This window comes from Hemitrygon akajei, chromosome 11 (assembly GCF_048418815.1).
Source record: "Hemitrygon akajei chromosome 11, sHemAka1.3, whole genome shotgun sequence".
Taxonomy (NCBI): Eukaryota; Metazoa; Chordata; class Chondrichthyes; order Myliobatiformes; family Dasyatidae; genus Hemitrygon; species Hemitrygon akajei.
The window spans coordinates 36688470-36707827 of record NC_133134.1 but is presented as its reverse complement, the minus strand read 5'-3'; the positions used below and the strand labels follow the sequence as shown (position 1 = coordinate 36707827).

At 40.1% G+C, this 19358-nt stretch overlaps 2 protein-coding genes across 3 annotated transcripts in view; one reads left to right on the top strand and one right to left on the bottom strand.

The window, feature by feature from the left end:
* Positions 1 to 19358, top strand: part of LOC140735485 (protein cholesin-like) — a 397591-nt gene that overhangs the window by 38636 nt on the left and 339597 nt on the right. The window lies entirely within an intron of this gene.
* Positions 13665 to 19358, bottom strand: part of gper1 (G protein-coupled estrogen receptor 1) — a 62371-nt gene continuing 56677 nt past the window's right edge. Inside the window, exon 2 of the transcript XR_012100756.1 lies at positions 13665 to 14068. The gene's annotated coding sequence lies outside the window, so the exon portion shown is untranslated. The remainder of the gene's footprint in view (positions 14069 to 19358) is intronic.

Sequence of the window (19358 nt, the reverse complement as noted above, 5' to 3'; positions counted from 1 at the left end):
TCACTACTGTTCCCCTCTTTTCCCTCTTTCCCTTCTGCACCACAGTCCCATACTCAGTGCCAGTAACTTGGTGTCCATGGCATTCGCCTGGGAGGTCATCCCCCACAACAGTATCCAAAATGGTGTACGTATTATTGAGGGGAATGGTCACAGGGTGGTCTGCGCTAACTGCCTATTCACCATCCCAGTCCTTCTCCTGGCAGTCACCAAGCTACAAAAATACAACTGCAGATGCTGTGGATCAAAGAATACGTACACAAGGCTGGAAGAACTCAGCAGGTCAGGCAGCATCCGTGAGAAAAGAGTAGCAACGTTTCTGGCCGAGACCCTTCATCAGGAATTCCTGATGAAGGGTCTCGGCCCGAAACATTGGCTACTCTTTTCTCACGGATGCTGCGTGACCTGCTGAGTTCTTCCAGCCTTGTGTACGTATTCTATAGTCACCAAGCTACATGCCTCCTGCAACTTGGGGGTAACTACTTCCCTGTAACCCTAATCAATAACTTCCACCCATACAAGCCGAAGGTCATCCAGCTGCTGCTTCAGATCCCTAACACGGTCTTCAGGGAGCTGCAGCTGGATGCACTTCACGCAGTTGTAGTTCCCTGGGAGATTCTGGGTCTCCCAGGACTCCAACATTCAGCATGAAGAACACCCAATGACCATTAAAACTACACTAAGTACCCCTGACACAGTAAGAAAATAGGGGAAACTTAACAGAAACTTACCCGGACAACTTGCCCAAAGCCAATTCCTCTTCTAAGCCAAAGCCTGACCCTCCCACTCTCACAACGCCTACTCCCAACAATGGGGGCTCCACTTGTCCCTTTTGTGCTTTCATTTTCTTCTCTCTGCACTGCTCCCACTGGTGTTTTGGGCCACTGGAGTGATACTGAACACCCTCGAAGCTCACCCTTGTAAACGAGTGCTGCCAGTCTGCAAGAAACCTCCTCGCTGTGCACTGCTCCTGCCCTGTTTGTGCAGCTGGAATGACAATGCCCATGAAGGGCTTTATAAATTGGCTATAGTTAGTACATAATGCCTTATCTCTTTCAGTAGTGACAAGATAATACAACGCTGCAGCTGGAATCTATGAATTGAATCTTTATCAATTCGGGCAAGTTAATTAGAAATCAATGTAATTAAAAATTAGTACACAAGCTTTCACACACCAGATACCTGAGAGACCTTTATAATGCTAAATATGCTTTTAAAGTCTGCTTTATTGTAACGTGAGAAAAGAATAATGGTAACTCCTCTGATCCCTTGTGCTTTGAATTTATCTTTGGCCACAAATGATCTAAATTGATGTTGGAAAGAATCATGCAATAACCCGGACTGTCTAGAAGGATAATAGAACAAGTCTGGAAATGTCACTGCATTTCAGTCGGCATAGTTTGTGTGGCTCCTTGTAATATTGCAAATCATTTGTTGCTGTTGGAAGACAAGGCCATCAAAAGTGTAATTCTGCTGCTGACTCTTAATTTGATTTAAAAAGTCAACAGATTTTCAGACAGGAGATTAATGTGCTACTGATCTCCATTTTAGATATGAGCTCTGTCTCTGTGCAAATCACTCTTGGCTCCAGTTCCATTCTAGGGACTCAAGCACAAAAATCTAATGTGATGCATAGGGAATGCTGCATAGTCCAGGATGCCCTCCTTTGGAACGTACCTTGAATGGAATCCAACCCAGGTGGACGTAAATCTAAAAGGAGACAGAAGAGTTCTCCAGTAGGAGTCACAGGATGGTCAGAATCAGAATCAGGTTTATTATCACCAGCATGTGTCGTGAAATTTGTTAACTTAGCAGCAGCAGTTCAATGCAATACCTAATATAGAAGAAGAAAAAAAAAGTAAAATAATAATAATAAGTAATTAAATCAATTATAGTACATGTACACTGAACAGACCAAAAATCGTGCAAAAAAAACCAAACAATATATATTAAAAAAAGTGAGGTAGTGTTCATGGGTTCAATGCCCATGAACATTGGACATGGACATTGGGGAAGAGAGGAAGAATGGAGGGGAAGAGAGGATGGTATTTGGGTATCTGAGCTCTTTTCATTCCCTTTCACTGTCCCAGCCCCAAGTGTAGATCCTGAGTATTGGCTACCTCAACATTGACTAGTAATAGAACTTGGGCACCTTTTTTTGTGTAATATTAAATTGTTTAAAATGATTAAAGTAGTTGATAGGTCACATAGATATAAATTCTTTCTTCTGGTGGCCTGTGGGAATCCCAAAAAAGGATGTAATCTTAAAACCAAATCTAGATTGCACTGAGTGAAGTTATGAAGGACTTCACTCTAAGATCAGCGACAATCTATAACTACTTCTTGCTATAAAAGCTTTGGGTGGTGGTGGTGTGGTTAATTGAAAATGTCAAATCTGAGTCAAATGTCAGTAGGTGAATTATGGAACCAAAGCCGGTACGAAAAGTTTGAGATAAAGATGTGTAAATCTGTTGTGTTCAATTGCATGTTATGCAACCAGAAAATAGTACAAAAGAAAGCTATAAAATCCATTTAGTCTGATAGCTTTTTCTTGGAGCAATTTGGTTAGTCCCACTCCCCTGCTCCTCCTTTTATCCCTGGTGCTTCATGCTTTTGAATTCCTATTGAATCTATTTCAATCATCTTATCAAGCCATGGATTTCAAATTTTAACAATATGTTAACAAAAATTGCGCCAGATATATTTTCTACCTGAAAGGCTGCAGTGGTTGGGGAAAGTAGACACAATTTTTCAACAGCTACAGTGGCCTGAAGTCCCATACTACCAAGAACAGCTACCATTCTGTTCCTGCCATGTAGTTTAGCAACGTTATGACCTCTTGATCACTTTGCACTAAAATAGACTTTGTTATTTTGTTCTAATTTTTTTGTGAAAGTGGCACAGGAGCACCATGCTGTACAGTACCAGTGACCCAGGTTCAATTCCTGTTGCTGCCTGTAAGAAGCTTGTATGTTCTCCCTGTGACCATGTGGGTTTTCTCCGGGTGCTTCGGTTTCCTCCTGCAGTCCAAAGACACACTGGTTGGTAGGTTAATTCGTCATTGTAAATTGCCCCATAGTTAGGCTAGTATTAAATCAGGGGATTGCTGGGTGGAATGGCTCGAAGGGCTGAACGGTTCTATTCCACGCTGTAGTCCAATTAATAAATAAATAGTATTCAATTTTGTTTAACTTGTGTTTTTCTTATGAATCCTGTGTATGTGATGCTCTGTGTCATGCTGCTGAACTGCACCTGTGCTTACATGTATTTGTGCATGTGATACGAGGGGTGATTGATATGTTTGTGGCCTAAGGTAGAAGGAGTCAATTTTAGAAAACCTAGCACATTTATTTTTCAACATAGTCCCCTCCTACATTTACACACTTAGTCCAGCGGTCATGGAGCATACGGATCTTGGACCTCTAGGAAGTGGCCACAGCAGGGGTGATTGATAAGTTCGTGGCCTAAGGTAGAAGGAGATGAGTTATACAGCTCTCGTCACATGCAGTTCAACTCTTTGAGTGATAATGCAGGAAGTTTGAAGTTAATAACTCATCTCTTTCTACCTTAGGCCACAAACTTATCAATCACCCCGATGAATTATTAACTGATGACTTATTGATGAGTTAAATGTGCTAGGTTTTCTAAAATTGACTCCTTCCACCTTAGGCCACGAACATATCAATCACCCCTTGTAAATCACTTGACTTTCACTTTGACTTAATATATAATTAATACAATGTTGGAAAATGCATGGTCATACACTTTGGAAGTAGAAATAAATGTGCAGACTATTTTCTAAATGGGGAGAAAATCCAGGAATTTGAGATGCAGAGGAACTTGGGAGTCCTTGTGCAGAACACCCTGAATGTTAAGTTACAGGTTGAGAAAGGGAAATGCCATGTTAACATTAATTTCAAGAGGTCTAGAATACAAGAGCAAGGATGTGATACTGAGGCTTTATAAGGCACTTGTGAGGCCTCACCTTGAGTATTGTGAACAGTTTTGGGCCCCTCATCTTAGAAAAGATGTGCTGGCGTTGGAGAGGGTCCAGAGGAGGTTCACAAGGATGATTCCAGGAATGAAAGGGTTATCATACGAGGAATGTTTGATGGCGCTGGTCTGTACTCGCTGGAATTTAGAAGGATTGGGGGGGGGGAGGGGATCTCATTGAAACCTTTCGAATGTTGAAAGGCCTAGACAGAGTAGATGTGGAAAGGATATTTCCCATGGTGGGAGAATCTAGGACAAGAGGGAACAGCCTCAGGATAGAGGGGTGCCCTTTCAAAACAGAGATGCAGAGAAATTACATTACCCAAAGGGTGGTGAATTTGTGGAATTTGTTGCCACATGCAACTGTGGAGGCCAGGTCACTGGGTATATTTGAGGCAGAGATTGATAGGTTCTTGATTGGACATGGTATCAAAGGTTACAGTGAGAAGGCTGGGAACTGGGGTTGAGGAAGACATAGAAAAAAGTATCAGCCATAATTGAATGGCGGAGCATACTCGATGGGCCAGATGGCCTAATTCTGCTACTGTGCCTAATGGTCTTATATCTGTCAGTGTCTTTGACTTTGTTGATATATCTTTCAGTGACAGAGAGGCCATTTGGTCTATTATGTTTGTACCCAAGTTTTCCATTACATTCCACATCTTGACAAGTTTTATTCTCATAAGCACACTTTTCAACTTCTTACTTTTTAAGTAATTAATCAGCTGTTGGAAGAACAGGTGGGTGTTTCAACAGTATGTTATGGCAATCTAATCATTAGACTGTCTGCTGTGATTTGGGATTGCTGGGTTTTCATTCCTTTCCTAGATTATTGGAAAGATCCATCATTGCTGAAATCTAATCTAAAGTAAAATAGTTTAGTAAGACTGAAACAAAAGACTAAATATTTATTGGTCAGTATAGGGGATGCTGAATGTTCCACAGTCCAGTAGTCAAAGATGTGTGTTGAAGGATGCCGATGTACACCTTAATGCACATTTTTTTGGTTTGCAGGTTTCTATTTTCTTTGAGATAAAGTGATTGATCTGCAGCTGAACTTTCCTGAAATCACCCGGGTTTCAGTGGAACTTGTAATTTATGCTCCATTTGAAATAGGGTCAAATCAGCAGCGTGTATAGTCAAATAGGAATTAACTAATCTCTGGGTTATCTTTAGAGCACAGCAGCAAAAGTCAGATGATTCTGTGATATGAGAAACCAAAGCATCTTGAATTTGCCCACCCAGTGTTTGATGACGAAGTTGTTCGAGAGAAGCCTATTGACTGCATTATGGTTATCCTGAAACTAATCCAATGTGAAATGCCTACTGCATCTGTTGCAGTGAAAGTAGATGTTTCCTTTCGCATAGTCAAATCCATGCAGCTGAGAGTCCAATTAATTAACCCTTGATTTCCAAATGCAATGACTTCTGGTTCACTTGACAATGCTTTTTTTAAAACAAAGAATCACATCAGAAATTCATATTTCAACCTGAGCCATTGAATCTCTCTCTTTCTGTGGATGCTGCCTGGCCTGGTGTATGATTTAAAAAAAAAATTAGCAGAGCAGATGAGATGGGGAAAGTGATGATGAACACAGGGAAGGATCAAAATAAAGAATTGGCAAGAAAGAGAATTTACAGGTTTCCTGCAGAAATAGAAAGGAAAAACCAAGAAGGGTTCAACACGATAACTAATTATATGTGCAAACATGAGGAAATCTGCAGATGCTGGAAATTCAAACAATCAAACAACAACACACACAAAATGCTGGTAGAACACAGCAGCCAGGCAGCATCTATAGGGAAGAAGCGCTGTCGACGTTTCGGGCCGAAACCCTTCGTCAGGACTAACTGAAAGGAAAGATAGTAAGAGATTTGAAAGTAGTGGGGGGAGGGGGAAATGCAAAATGATAGGAGAAGACCGGAGGGGGTGGGATGAAGCTAAGAGCTGGAAAGGTGATTGGTGAAAGTGATACAGAGCTGGAGAAGGGAAAGGATCATGGGACGGGAGGCCTCAGGAGAAAGAAAAGGGGGGAGCACCAGAGGGAGATGGAGAACAGGCAAACAACTAAATATGTCAGGGATGGGGTAAGAAGGGGAGGAGGGGCATTAACGGAAGTTAGAGAAGTCAATGTTCATGCCATCAGGTTGGAGGCTACCCAGCCGGTATATAAGGTGTTGTTCCTCCAACCTGAGTTTGGATTCATTTTGACAATAGAGGAGGCCATGGATAGACATATGGGAGATCCCCAGAGCTGATAAGGTTGGTGATGGTATAGGAGACAATGGCCTTAGTGGGATCATGATTGAGGGGTAAATAAGAGGAGGTATCAGAGAGTTGTCGCTGTTCCTTGGCCAGGTAGAGGTCAGTACGCCAGACAACAACAGCTCCCCGCTTATCAGCAGGTTTTATAGTGAGGTTGGTGTTTTGGTCCTTTGTAAAAGTCATGTCAAAATCATTGCATGAAACCATAGACACAAGACAGGGACACAGAAAATGATGCAGTCTGACTCAAGGATGCTGAATCGCTGGAGAAGATTGATGTTTCAGAATTAATGACAGCTAAGGTAATTTAAAAGATTTCAAAGTTGTCAATGCTGGATTTATTCCAATGTCAAGGAATGTTGGTAACATTGCCAGGCTTTGTTATAGAACTTGCGCATTACTATTGAGTCTTCACAGTGAGTAAATGTTGGTTAAACTTAAGGAATTGACACTCATTTACCAGTGCCTTCCAAGTAGGAACAGTTCTACAAGGGAAAGTATTGAAAGCTTGAGAATGGCCAAAATTGAGAAGGATCTTCTATAATCCCATTTTTGTGAGGTCAAAAAGGCTGCTTATATTAGTTGTTATTTCATACACCTTTCTGAACTTTATCATGGTGAAAATTGTGATTTTGATTGCATCTCTTGATGGACAGAATCTGTATTGCAAGGATATTGAGGAGAATTCTTGCTATTACTTTGGCTGAGGTAATCAGCAGGGAGACTCTTATAATTACTGCAATTGAATTTGATTTTCTTGACAATGCTCAGGATTTTGGTGCCACAGATATACTCTCCTTTTCCCAAAAGAAGGAAATAAGGTCATGCATTTATATGTGAATTACTTCTGCTGTGTTTTGGACCTTAAGCAGATATTTTTGCTTGTTACGGTGGTCTTCTTTTCCAAATTTTGAGTGACGTTTCCAACCTCTTGCTGTGCAGCATTAGCAAAGTTGTTGCTGTAGTCATGCTGTGAGATGGAGTCAAGGAGGATCTCATCAAAATCAGAATCTTGGTTGTTTAGTTACTCATCCAATTGGCTTTGACAGTCTCCCTCTGCTTGATTGCTTGATAAGCTTTTATCCATGGCTGCTAGTAAAGTGGGTCCTTGGTTCTTTGGGCTATAGATGGTTTTGTCAGTAGTAAAGAATCCACCTTGGTTATGGCTGTCTGCTGACTGCTGCATCTTTTATTTTTTTTTCAGCCTATCATTTGTTCCTTTAAGATGTGTTTTTGTTGGATCTCGGCCTAGAGATACCACTTTTTCCCCCTGTATTTGTGATGGAGTTTCCAGTCCAGGAATATCTTCAGCTTATCAGTGGTTAGCCTGCTCCAGTGTATTTTTCCCTAACCAGTCTGTTTTTCACTAGAAAAGCAGAATTTAGTCACAGATAAGAAATATGGTGGACTGAAGTGAGAAATGGCTCAATGGATGTTCTCAGATGTCTGCTGATGGGAATTGTCATGTTGTCTGTGAGGTGCTGACTGAGTAGAATTTTCTTTGAAGGCTCCTTGAGAAATTTGATGTTGACTTTCCTGAGGACAGTGTTTTTCTTGCCTTTTTTATTTTGGGGTCAGTTTGATGAAAATGACAGATAGGCAGTGTCACTCTGGTAGTCATGGGCTTTTGTCATGGTGGGGTATTGTGGTCATCGTTGTGGTTCTTCACTCAGTTGCTGACATGTAATGGATTCATGATGGCTGGATTGAGGATGTCAACATAACATTGCTGAAACAGGATGCGGTTAGAACAAGACCAAGTTCTCGGCATCTCATCACGGTGAGGACTCTGAGATAGCTTTCCTCTGCTCCATCCTGCAAATCCCAACTTTTCAGATGTTTACATCTTTTCCAACTTTTGCAATGAAATTGCCAAGGAAAATCAACCCGTCTCCTGCTGGTGAAGAGCAGAATTCTTTCTTCATTTATTGCTTCTAAGTGCAAGTGATTATATTGATGATGAAAGTGTGTTGGTTCTGTGATTGAGTAAGCTGAAGGTTCATGAGACATTACTTTATCCGATAATATGAGGATTGGGGAGGGGTGTTGGTGGAGAGTAGAAAGAAGGAGGGATTGATTGCAGACAAGCTTGACTAATTCATTGGTGGTGTGAAGCCATCCCTGATGACATAGTCCAATCACAAGCAAGAGAAAATCTGCAGATGCTGGCAATCCGAGCAACGCACACAAAATGCTGTAGGAACTCAGCAGGCCAGGCAGCATCTACGGATAACAGTATAGAGTTTTTTTTTTCTGGTTTGCACTTCTAGAAGTAGATACATCTGGTGCCCAGTTCCTTGAGCTGACCATCTGCTTGTTGAATTTCACTTGGGTAGCCAGGTTGATATTGAACCAGGTCTGAGAATGCGATATGACAATGGGGTGGCATTCTGGTGGTTTGTTGTTAGGGTGTGGGTGTGGGTGAGGGTCCTGATTTTCCAGGTTGCTAACTTCATTTTTAGATGTGGAAAATGTCTTTTTATGTGGGGAAGCTTTTGCACTGCAGTTACCACACAGCACTCAATACTGACAGAGTGAAGTCATGATCCTGTGCAAAGCAGGTCCAAGACAAGTGGAGATTATGCTCTGCTGCTTGGACAAAACACACATATACTGAGTGTGTGTACACATTGACATTTGTTCTTGCTCAAATTGTACTCTGCCCAGAAACACAGACACAAGCACTCTTCCCATTTTGCCCCGGAATACCACTGTTGGCCCTCACCAGGGCCACTGCACAATTGCCGGCCATCTTTTTCTTCAGCTAATTTAAGCCCAGGCTTTACTTTCTGACCTCTCCTAGACTCAGTCACCCTCGCCTTTGTCCAAGTGAGTCCTTTCATTTACATCCCCCCCTCAAAAAAAAATTCCTGGAAGTCTGACTGCCCAGTGCTGCTAAATTTTGACCGTAGCATTTGGCTTTGCTGTTAGTGGATGCCAGTCCCTAGTGTAGATGATGTGGGTCAATTCTGTTCCTCGATTACACACAAAATGCTGGAGAAACCCAGCAGGTCAGACAGTATCTAGGGAGAGATGGAAGCAGTCAATGTTTTGAGCCAAGACCTTCATCTGAACTGGAAAGGAAGTGGAATGATATGTGAAGCTGGAAGGTTATAGGCAGAAGAAGTAGGTGGCTGAAGAAGAAACCTGACAGAGGACAATGAACTCTGGACAGAAAGAGGGAGAGAGTCAGAGGGAGGTTACAGGTAGGGGGAAGGGGAAAGGGAAAGAAAGGACATACCACCAGAATTTGGTGTTTTGGTCCTTTGTAAAAGTCATGTCAAAATCATTGCACGAAACCATAAACATAACACAAGATAGGGACACAGAAAATGATGCAGTCTGACTCAAGGGTGCTGAACCGCTGGAGAAGATTGATGTTCTTTATGATTGATGATTTAAATCAAGGACATAAAAATCCCAGGTCATTATTTGGGTCAAGAACAGTGGGGTATCTTGTCGCTTTATTTATCCTTCAACAAATATAACTAAATTGAAATTTTAGTCAGTCATTATCTGATTGCTGTTTTTGGGAGCCTGTTCTGTGGAAAGTTAGCTGTCTGGATTCAAATTGACTTCATTAGCTGCAAAATGTTTGGAATATCCACAGGTTGTTAAAGCTGCGATTGAAAATGTAAGTCTATTTTTAATCTGGTGTCATTATCCAGCTTCTGTTTTAAAATCGTATGCTGTGTTGAGTAGCTTGATATCAACTTCACTGGCTTAAAAAATAGTCCACAGTCTTGGCTTTAAGATGTTCCCTTTTTAACACAGTGCGTGGGATGAATGTGTTGGTTATGCTTGTTCCATTATCAGTTTTCCAGCAGTGTGGCGATAGAAAATGATGGGAGATGATGTGGGAATGTTAGAAAGGAAGTTCTGTTTTGCTGCCTTGGCTCAGAAGGAAAATGAGCTGAGCCTCGAATTTACCTAATTAGCTTATGCATTTGGATTGGAAGGTTGATTTGCAGCTTATACGGCTCCCTTTTTTCTAGATCCATGTAAAATATGATAGGATGGAATTAAAATTGAGAATTTTGAAGATTGCAACTGGGATATTTTTTAAATTTTGAAGTGCCTACCTACCTATATCAGTGATGGTCATTAATAAATCTTGGGCACCTTTAGTCTAATTTCTATTAAGCATAGGTTTCTAGTAGAAAACTGATCATCATTGGTGACTAAGTGGAATTCCTGGAATAGCAGTGCTGTAATTACCATTGTGAAACTCTTTTGTGGTAGAAATATGGACAGTGTCGACTCCAAGCTATTCGCCTGTTACACCTGGTGTTACTTGATGCTAATACTGAATGCAAGGATATTGCATTCCTAAAGCTGTTGTTTAATCTTAAAAGGGAAAGCATTCTGAAAGCTTGGGTGGTGGGTTGGTGGGGTAGGATAAATTCCAAAATTAAAATAGGCATTTTTACAAACTTTTAAAAAAATGTTTTTTTTTGGGTTAATACTGACTGATTCCCTGTGAAAGCACTGACATCTCACCTATACTGAGTGGAAAGAATTCAGTGACGTTTGAGTTGAAGGAAGCTTAAAATCAGAGGTCTCACAGATGTTTATTTAATTCATGGCTTCATCAATGTCAGTGGAAAACAAGAATGACTATGGCAGCAGTGCAATCTTCTCATTAACCAAGCCACTTTTCCTTTTAATTCATTTTCAACTCTAGTTGTTTAAATATTCTAAATCTGTTTTCAGTGCTGTATTTATAATGTATTCCACATTTAGTTATCATATAGCATTAAAATATATAGTTTCCCCTTAAATGTTTTAAATTCTAATAAATTTCTGCTTCTCACTACTGATCTTTCAGTATCTTGCAAGGAGATCTCAGTAGGGAGAGCAGCTAATTTGTTTTGATTTAATCCCTAAATGGAACAATAAAATCTCAACCAAACTACCATATTCTTCTTAAAAATAATTCAGAAGCATTTTTTAAAAACTTGAAACTGTGTTTTCTGCATGGCAAATAATGTGGTCAACTCTGAAAGAGATCTTTTGCATTTTTTTGTTACAGTAACCAGCCACTGTGGCAAGGGATCTTCTCCCTTCAAAGAAGGTTACTAATGCTCAAGTGTATTGAAATCTCTTTGAAAGTCGATTATTTGTGTAAAAGAGACTGCAAACTTCCCAGGGTGAGGCTTTACAGCTGGGAAAACATTTATTCTTGCATGTTTTTTTCCCAGGCTGGAATTTTTCCCCTTTCCATAAATGGGCACATGCTATTCTGATATGCAGATAACACTTTCTCTTGATTGAACAGAATGTGGACATTGCTTTTAGTAAGGGAAGCATTTCTGGTGGTTTTCCGAGGTTGTCTGACACACTGTGACAAATGCTTCCATATTTCTACTAGTTCAGGTTGGAGCATCTTTGGGAAGAAAGGAACATGTGTATCATCATATGTGCCCTGTCGTATGACATGAGTGTCATGATTTTTCCATGACCATGATTGTCCTTGGCAAAATTTTCTACAGAAATAGTTTGCCATTGCCATCTTCTGGGCAGTGTCTTTACAAGACGACTAACTCCAGCCATTACCAATACTCTTCAGAGATTGTCTGCCTGGTGTCAGTGGTCACATAACCAGGACTTGTGATATGCACCAGCTGCTCATATGACTGACCGACTAGTCAACATGTGCTCCCATGGCTTCGTGTGACCCTGATCAGTCAGGGGCTGAGTAGGTGCTACACCTTGCCCAAGAGTGACCTGCAGGCTAGCGGAGGGAAGGAGTGCCTTACACCTTCTTTGGTAGAGATGCATCTCCACCCCACCACCCATGTTGCAGGAAGCAAAAAACTGCAAATTGTAACTCTTTTGGTTAATAGCATTAATAGAAGATTTGACCATGAATTTGGTCTGTGATCACTGGTAGCTTTCCATGCCCCAAAGCATCAAATACTTATTGTCCTACTTACAATAATGAATTTGATCTATTAGAAAGAGATTTGAGGAAGAATTTATACCCAAAACATCTTGGTGATGGCTTTGATTTTGTACACCCTAGAGCAGGGATGACTTTATTTTGAGAGCTTTTGTCCAAATTGACGATAGTCTAAAAATATTCTCTTGTGTGTCATGGATTGTCACAGATTAATAAATTAGTAGCAATAATTATGGACGTTTTTAAAAGAAAAAGAATGTGTCTTTTTGCTTATTTACATGTATTGATTGTACGTGTATAGCATCCATCATCAAGGCAGCCATGCTTTCTTCTTGCTGCTGCCATTGGGAAGGAGGTACAGGAACATCAGGACCCACACCATCAGGTTCAGGAACATTTATACCCCTCAACTGTCAGGCTCTTAAACCAGTGGGGATAACTTCACTCACCCCAACATTGAACTGTCTCCATAATCTATGGGCTTACCTTCAAGGACTCTTCATCTTGTGTTCTCAATATTTATTTATTATTGCTATTTTTGTTTGTTTTTTTAATTTCTTTTTGTATTTGAAGTTTGGTGTCTTTTGCATATTGGTTGCCTGTCCATCTTGTTGTTAGTGATTTTTAATTGATTCTGTTGTGTTTCTTTGTATTTACTGTGAATACCTGCAAGAAAAAGAATCTCACATAGTACTTTAATAATAAATTCACTTTGACCTTTGTTTTACTACTAATAAAAGTATAACAGGGAAGGATTGAAATAAATGAACCATCTTAGAAATCCTGCTCAAAATGATTAATAATCTTTTAAAAAGACAACTGAAAAATAACATTTCTGAATAGTGTTGTTGTAGCTGTTTACTAGCCAAATACTGATATGTACACCAGGTCTTTAAGGAGTTCAAATGTGTCATGTAATGTCATGTGTTCACACAACTATCTAGTTGGTGCCAAACCAGAGTGAGACGTTTCCTATGAAAACATCTCACTGCTCTCAAGTTCTTCAGAAAATATTTGCTGCTCCATTTGGCAGTAAACATAATCATTATATATCTTTTTATTATCGGTGAGGTTTAAGGAATCAAAGGTGGCATTGTGTGCCACTTGCCACAAAATTTTTGTAATTCTTCTCAGGCATGAGTGCCATAGGTTCGCTACCCTTGGACTTTTTCCAATATATTTTAAGTTTTTGACATGTATATTGCATCTTACTATCAGACTTCTATTTAATTTGATTAATTGCATGCTAAACCAACATAAAATATTTTTGAATTGCTGTACAATTGTATTATAATCATGTACAGTATGATATGAAGACTAGATTGGAAATCGATACACTCAGACTCCTTCATGCTGAGGATGTGTTCCTCGGAGGTGGAGCGCTTTGTAAATCAGTGCTATGCAGGATCATTATAACATTACATAAATGGACATGTGCCTGATAATTAAAAAATCACACCTGAAATATATGATATATTATTTTATGTACACACAGTAATTCATGGAGTAATAAACACACAAACAGGCCTAACGTGTTCATCAGTGGAGCAGCAACACAGCACGGCAGCAGCAGTGGAGGGAAGCGGGTGGTTGTTGCTTCTTAGAGGAGAGACCAGGCTGTGGGTCCTCCTCTAACTTTGGCTTCTTCTTCAAGTAGGCGTTGAGATTTCACTGCCTTTTCTGAAGTTTCCTCTCAAGAAGCAGGAAATCATGTGGAGAGCTCCTCTCTTTGCCTTATTGCTTTGCTCCCAGTCAGGGTCGTTATCGATGAGCATGGCAGATTTCAAAACGGTTCCAACATCAACCTGGCGCTCACCAGCTTCCAAACACCGTATCACTTGCAGTTTCACATCCACGCTCATGTTTTTCCAAGACATCTTAGGTGTACTATCCTCGCTGGAAGTTGCAGGCTGTTCTCCAGACATTATGGGTTGGGGAAAAAATGGAATAAATTAGTGAGGGAGCAAGACATTTACACACGCGGGGGAGGCAGAGTGTGATCTAATATGTGATTGGCTGTGAGTGGCTCAGTGTGTATGTAAAGCACTCTCATTGGCTGATTGAATATTGACTGTAATGGTGACTGCTCTCAAAGTTTTAAGTGTTTGGAATGAATTTTTGTCATTTTTAAAAACTACAATAAAGAATTGAATAACCGTGTTGTAACAAATCAGTGTTATGCGGGTTCTTATAAACTTTCTTATAAAGTATTTATAAACTTTCTTTCTTGACCTTTGACTGTAAGACACTTTTGGACATTCCATGAAATACCTTTGAAGTAATAGCATCATTTTGATGTTGAAGATCTATGTTTGTCACTTGGTGGCTGTTCTTTTTTTAAGATTTGTGATTTCCTCGCTTAGCTCACTCCCACTCTAACCTTTTCTCTCCCCAAAGCCACTTGTTAAAGAATGCCTCTTTTACCAAGCACTTGGTGAGCTGTCCTGAAGCTGTCGAAAGCCAAAAAGCAGAATTTGCGAAGAACTCAGCAGGTGTAAGTTGACATTTTAGGTTGAGACTCTGCATCAGGACTGAGGGAAACAGAAAGATATCTAGTGTACGCTGGTTAGAGGTTGAGCTGTTCAGAGGCTGGTAGGTGATAGGTGGATGTTGTTGGGGAGGGGTTGATGGGCAGATGGAACTAGGTGGGCGGGAGAGGTTGGAACAGGTTGGGACCCCTATGCCTACTTCCTCACTACCATTCAGAGCCCTAAACAGTTCTTCCAGGTGAGGCGACACTTCACCTGTGAGCCTGTTGGGGGCATCTCCTGTATCAGATGCTCCCGGTGTTGCCTCCTGTATATCAGTGAGACTTGACGTAGATTGGGAGACTGCTTCACTGAGCACCTATGCTCCATCTGCCACAAAAAGTGGGATCTCCCACTGGCCACCCATTTCAATTCTATTTCCCTTTCCATTCCCATTCTTCACCCCTCCCCCTCTCCCACCCAGTTTCACCTATCACCTACTACCTTGTATTTTTTCCTCTCCTGCCTCCACCTTCTTACTCTAACCTCTCATCTCCTTTTCGCAGTCCTGATTGAAGGGTCTCGGCCTGAAACATCAACTGTTAACTCTTTTCCATTGATGCTGCTTGGCCTGCAGAGTTCCTCCAGCATTTTGTGTGTATTACTCTGGGTAAACGCTTTTTGTCCTGAGTAAAAATTAATTAAGGCAACACAGACTCCACTAGATGTTGGACTTGCAGAGTGAGAATAAGATGTGTATTCCGTAGCTCAGATTTGACTTGCATAAAGAGACATAATCTCTTTTTGTTGTAAATGATACAATAGTAATTTTATAAACCATTAAGTCAATTTTGTGTCAAGTGTATGGCTGAATGGATGAAAGGTCATCAACCTGAAAGCTTGGCTCAGTTTCCCTCCAAATAGGATGCTTGACCTGCTGCCTATTTCCAGCATTATGTTTTTATTTTGGTTTTGTACAGTTTAGAGTTGGGGAATGTGAAGTTGCTTAAAGCCACATTCATTGTGGAACTTTTAACTGGCTTTGTTACTTCAGAACATTTGTCAGATCAACAACAATATGTTGTCTTCGAAAACAAAGGAGTGGCGCCTTAAGAAGGCGGCGTCCATTATTAAGGACCTCCACCACCCAGGACATGCCCTCTTCTCATTGTTACCATCGGGAAGGAGGTACAGAAGCCTGAAGACGCACACTCAGCGATTCAGGAACAGCTTCTTCCCCTCTGCCATCTGATTCCTAAATGGACATCGAACCCGTGAACACTACCTCACTACATTTCTTTTTATTTCTGTTTTTTTTTGCACTACTTATTTTTAATTTAACTGTTTAATAGACATATATACTTACAGTAATTCAGTTTATAATCTATATTTATCATGTATTTCATTGTACTGCTGCTGTAAAGTTAACGAATTTTATGACATGCTGGTGATGATAAACCTGATTCTGATTCCGAAGTGGATCAAGTTTTCATTTATATAACTACTGTACCACAGTGGCAAATTGATGCGTTGAGTAAGACACCACAATGCACATTAGTTAACATCTATTTTTTTTCCCTCAGACAAGTTGCTGTTAATCTACATTAATGGAAGTGATGACCATCTTTGGAATCATCAGTCTAGTGACTTCTGCAGCACTTTCTGCAAACACCATCTACTGTAAATAATATCAATATTAACAGCGATTAGAAATTACTTACCTTAATTATTTTAGCTGCTAAATGTCATTTCATGGTTACTTTGCTGCTCCAGTAATTTATCATGTTGAAGTGACATTAAATTAATGAATTTATCTGTATTTCTGTAGAAGTAGTTGTTAGGCTGTGTTGGAGTGTGACCAGTGAGCACTCCCATTTTTTCCTCTTCTCTTCCATAGGAGGCAGTTGCCATTTTGAGATGCCCTTTTGGAATGGCACGTTTGAATGTGCAGAGAGTCAGAAAGATAGAGCAAGCGAGATAAGTGATGGAATCTCAGAGCCTCAGGCATTGTTAGCTGAAGCCATGCCCCCATGGGATAGAATTAATTTGGGGGTGGAGAACAGACAGAAATAATAATAAAATAAAATTTATATTTGTCAATATAAATATTCAGACCCTTAAAAAGAAAATAAATGTTATCTTTTTAAACTTGCAATTTTGGTAGCATCCTATTTCTTCCTGTAGCTTTTTGTTGACTTCAGTTAACTGAATTGTGTTTATTGGCCCCGTTCGATTGCACATGTATGAGTCTAGGGTTACAATCATAGTGCATGTTCTTTGATGTGGTATAAATCTGTAAGGTCTTGAAAATTACCTTGCAGAGTTATAACAGGGTGTCACGTCATTTCAAAAATATCTGTGGCATGGTTTACTTTTAAGCAAATGCCTTTATTTGCTGCATCTGTGGGGGGAAGGTATGTATCTGAAGGCTGTGTTTTTGCTTGTCAACCTGTGTTTTACTAAGTTTGCTGCTCTCTCTTAGATACTCCTGTGCTCTTTCAAAAAGGCTGTTATTAGACACTGGGGAAAGAAAAGGGCTGGGGATAATAATGTGGCTTTGATGAACAGCTTGACTATAAACTTAATACTGTAGATGTTTGAAATTTGAAATACAGGGAGAAAACAGGTGTTGAATATTTTCAGCTTTTACAATTTCTATAGAGTTAGCAGGAAGTGATCACAGTTTAGGTGATACTGAGGTAAGGCTGTGCCTGATAGGGTCAGAGCAAGGTCAGATGGCACCACAAAGGGGCTGTTGTAGGGATAGAAAGGATGGGTCAGAAGGGGTTATCTGATGAATTTCTTTCTTTTTTTTTTGTTTTAATTGGGCAAGTTCACTAAATGGGATGTAGGAAGAAGATACCAAAAGAGACTGGCACCGCTGGAGGTGGAGCTTAATGGAATTATAAATTTTGAACGTTATGTGCTTGCAAAATTTCATATGGTGCACTTAAGGGGTCAAAAAGGGCAAAGCTGTAGAGAAATAAGTACAATGTTACTGTTCACTGATTAATGCAATAGGTAGATGATTAATTTGACTCCACATAATCTAATCCAAACTGGCTGGTGACGTAGTTGCATCACCGCTGGACTCTGGGGCGAATGGTCCCGAGTTCGAATCCAGCCGGCTCCCTTGCACGCTCTCCATCCATGCCTGGGCTGAGTGTCGAGCTAGCAACTCAACCTCGTAAAAAAAAAACACCTGGAGAGGGAACCTCTAATCTAATGTAATAATTTTAAAATATTAATCTAGCAATGCAACCTGTGTTGCTCATTAAATGTATCTTTAACCTCTGAAAATTATGTTCTAGTTCAGTTATATGATTACTTCATCTCAGCTTTATTGAACTGCTCTTTCTCAATGAGTTCTGAACGCTGAGCTAAATTATTATCCATGATCTAAAATGGAAGTGTGTTCCTCACCTGGTTCCAGACAGCTAAATCTTGGGTTTGAAATTAGGAGCCTGCAAATGAGATAAATGCAGTGGTGTGCTTCTTTTATACTGGAGATGGTAATTCATTTCAACATTTGGATTCCTGGCACCTTTGCATTTACTGTAAAGACATTGAATTAAAAACAAGTGACTCTGAAAGATCCTCTTGTCTGCAGATTTGATTATTCCATAATCATCTACCTCATCTAACATTTGCTTATAAGTTACATTGATAAACATGAAGGTGCGTAAATAAAAGAGCTCTTAATGGGAACATTCAAAGGGTCTAGTTTGATTATAAACTATTCATTATTGCCAACCTTTTTTTCAATCTCTTAAACTACCGTACTTAGTCTCAAAGGGCAGAACTTTTAGCTGTTGAGGAACTAGTGAAGAATATGGATTGAAGACTAACTTGATTCCACTTGAGCAGTTTGATAATTAATCAATATCTATCTTCATCCTTTCCCACCTGGACTGAGTCGATGAGAAAGAGAGACTTTTCAGCTGAGTGAAATTTTCATTTCTATACTGTCAAATGGCAAATTCTGAATAGAAGTAAAATTGAATGAGTTCTGATAAATTACAGTGAAGCTGTGGAAGCTATACCCACTGCTTACAAAAACGTGTCATGATGGCAAAGCAGCTCTCTTTTCCTGCAACATTAATAACAGTTACTTGTAAATCACAAACATGAGAAAATCTGCAGATGCTGGAAATCCAAAGCAGCACACACAAGATGCTGGAGGAACTCAGCAGGACAGGCCGCATCTCTGGAAGAGAGTAAATAGTCGACATTTCGGGCCGAGGCCCTTATTTCGGACAGGACTGGGCAGTCCCGATGGAGGGTCTTGGTCCAAAACGTCAACTGTATTCATGTTCAATAAGCCTAAGCGGTGGCATGAGTCAAATGACCATTGTTTGTGCTGTAAACTTATGTGACTATAACAGGGAACTATTTATTGGCACATAGATCCTGCTGAGGCTGAAGTTATAGTTTCCTGTCTGTTTGCTTTTCAGTCAGAATACCTTTTCTAGGCAGAGTACTGACTTTCAGCATCACAGTAGAATGCAAGATGTTTATCCATACTGTGGTCAACTGAATGAAAGGAAATGAACTGATGTGAGTCTGCTGCCAGGCAGAATTCAGCATGTTAATAATAGGATCTGACTGGTCTGTTTCCATGCTGGCTTCTGTTGCTTTATTACAAATAAGCTGGAGAGGCATTGGTATTGATTTTTTTCAGGTATATATATTGCACCTTAATTGGAATGAATATTTACTCTGACATTGTAAT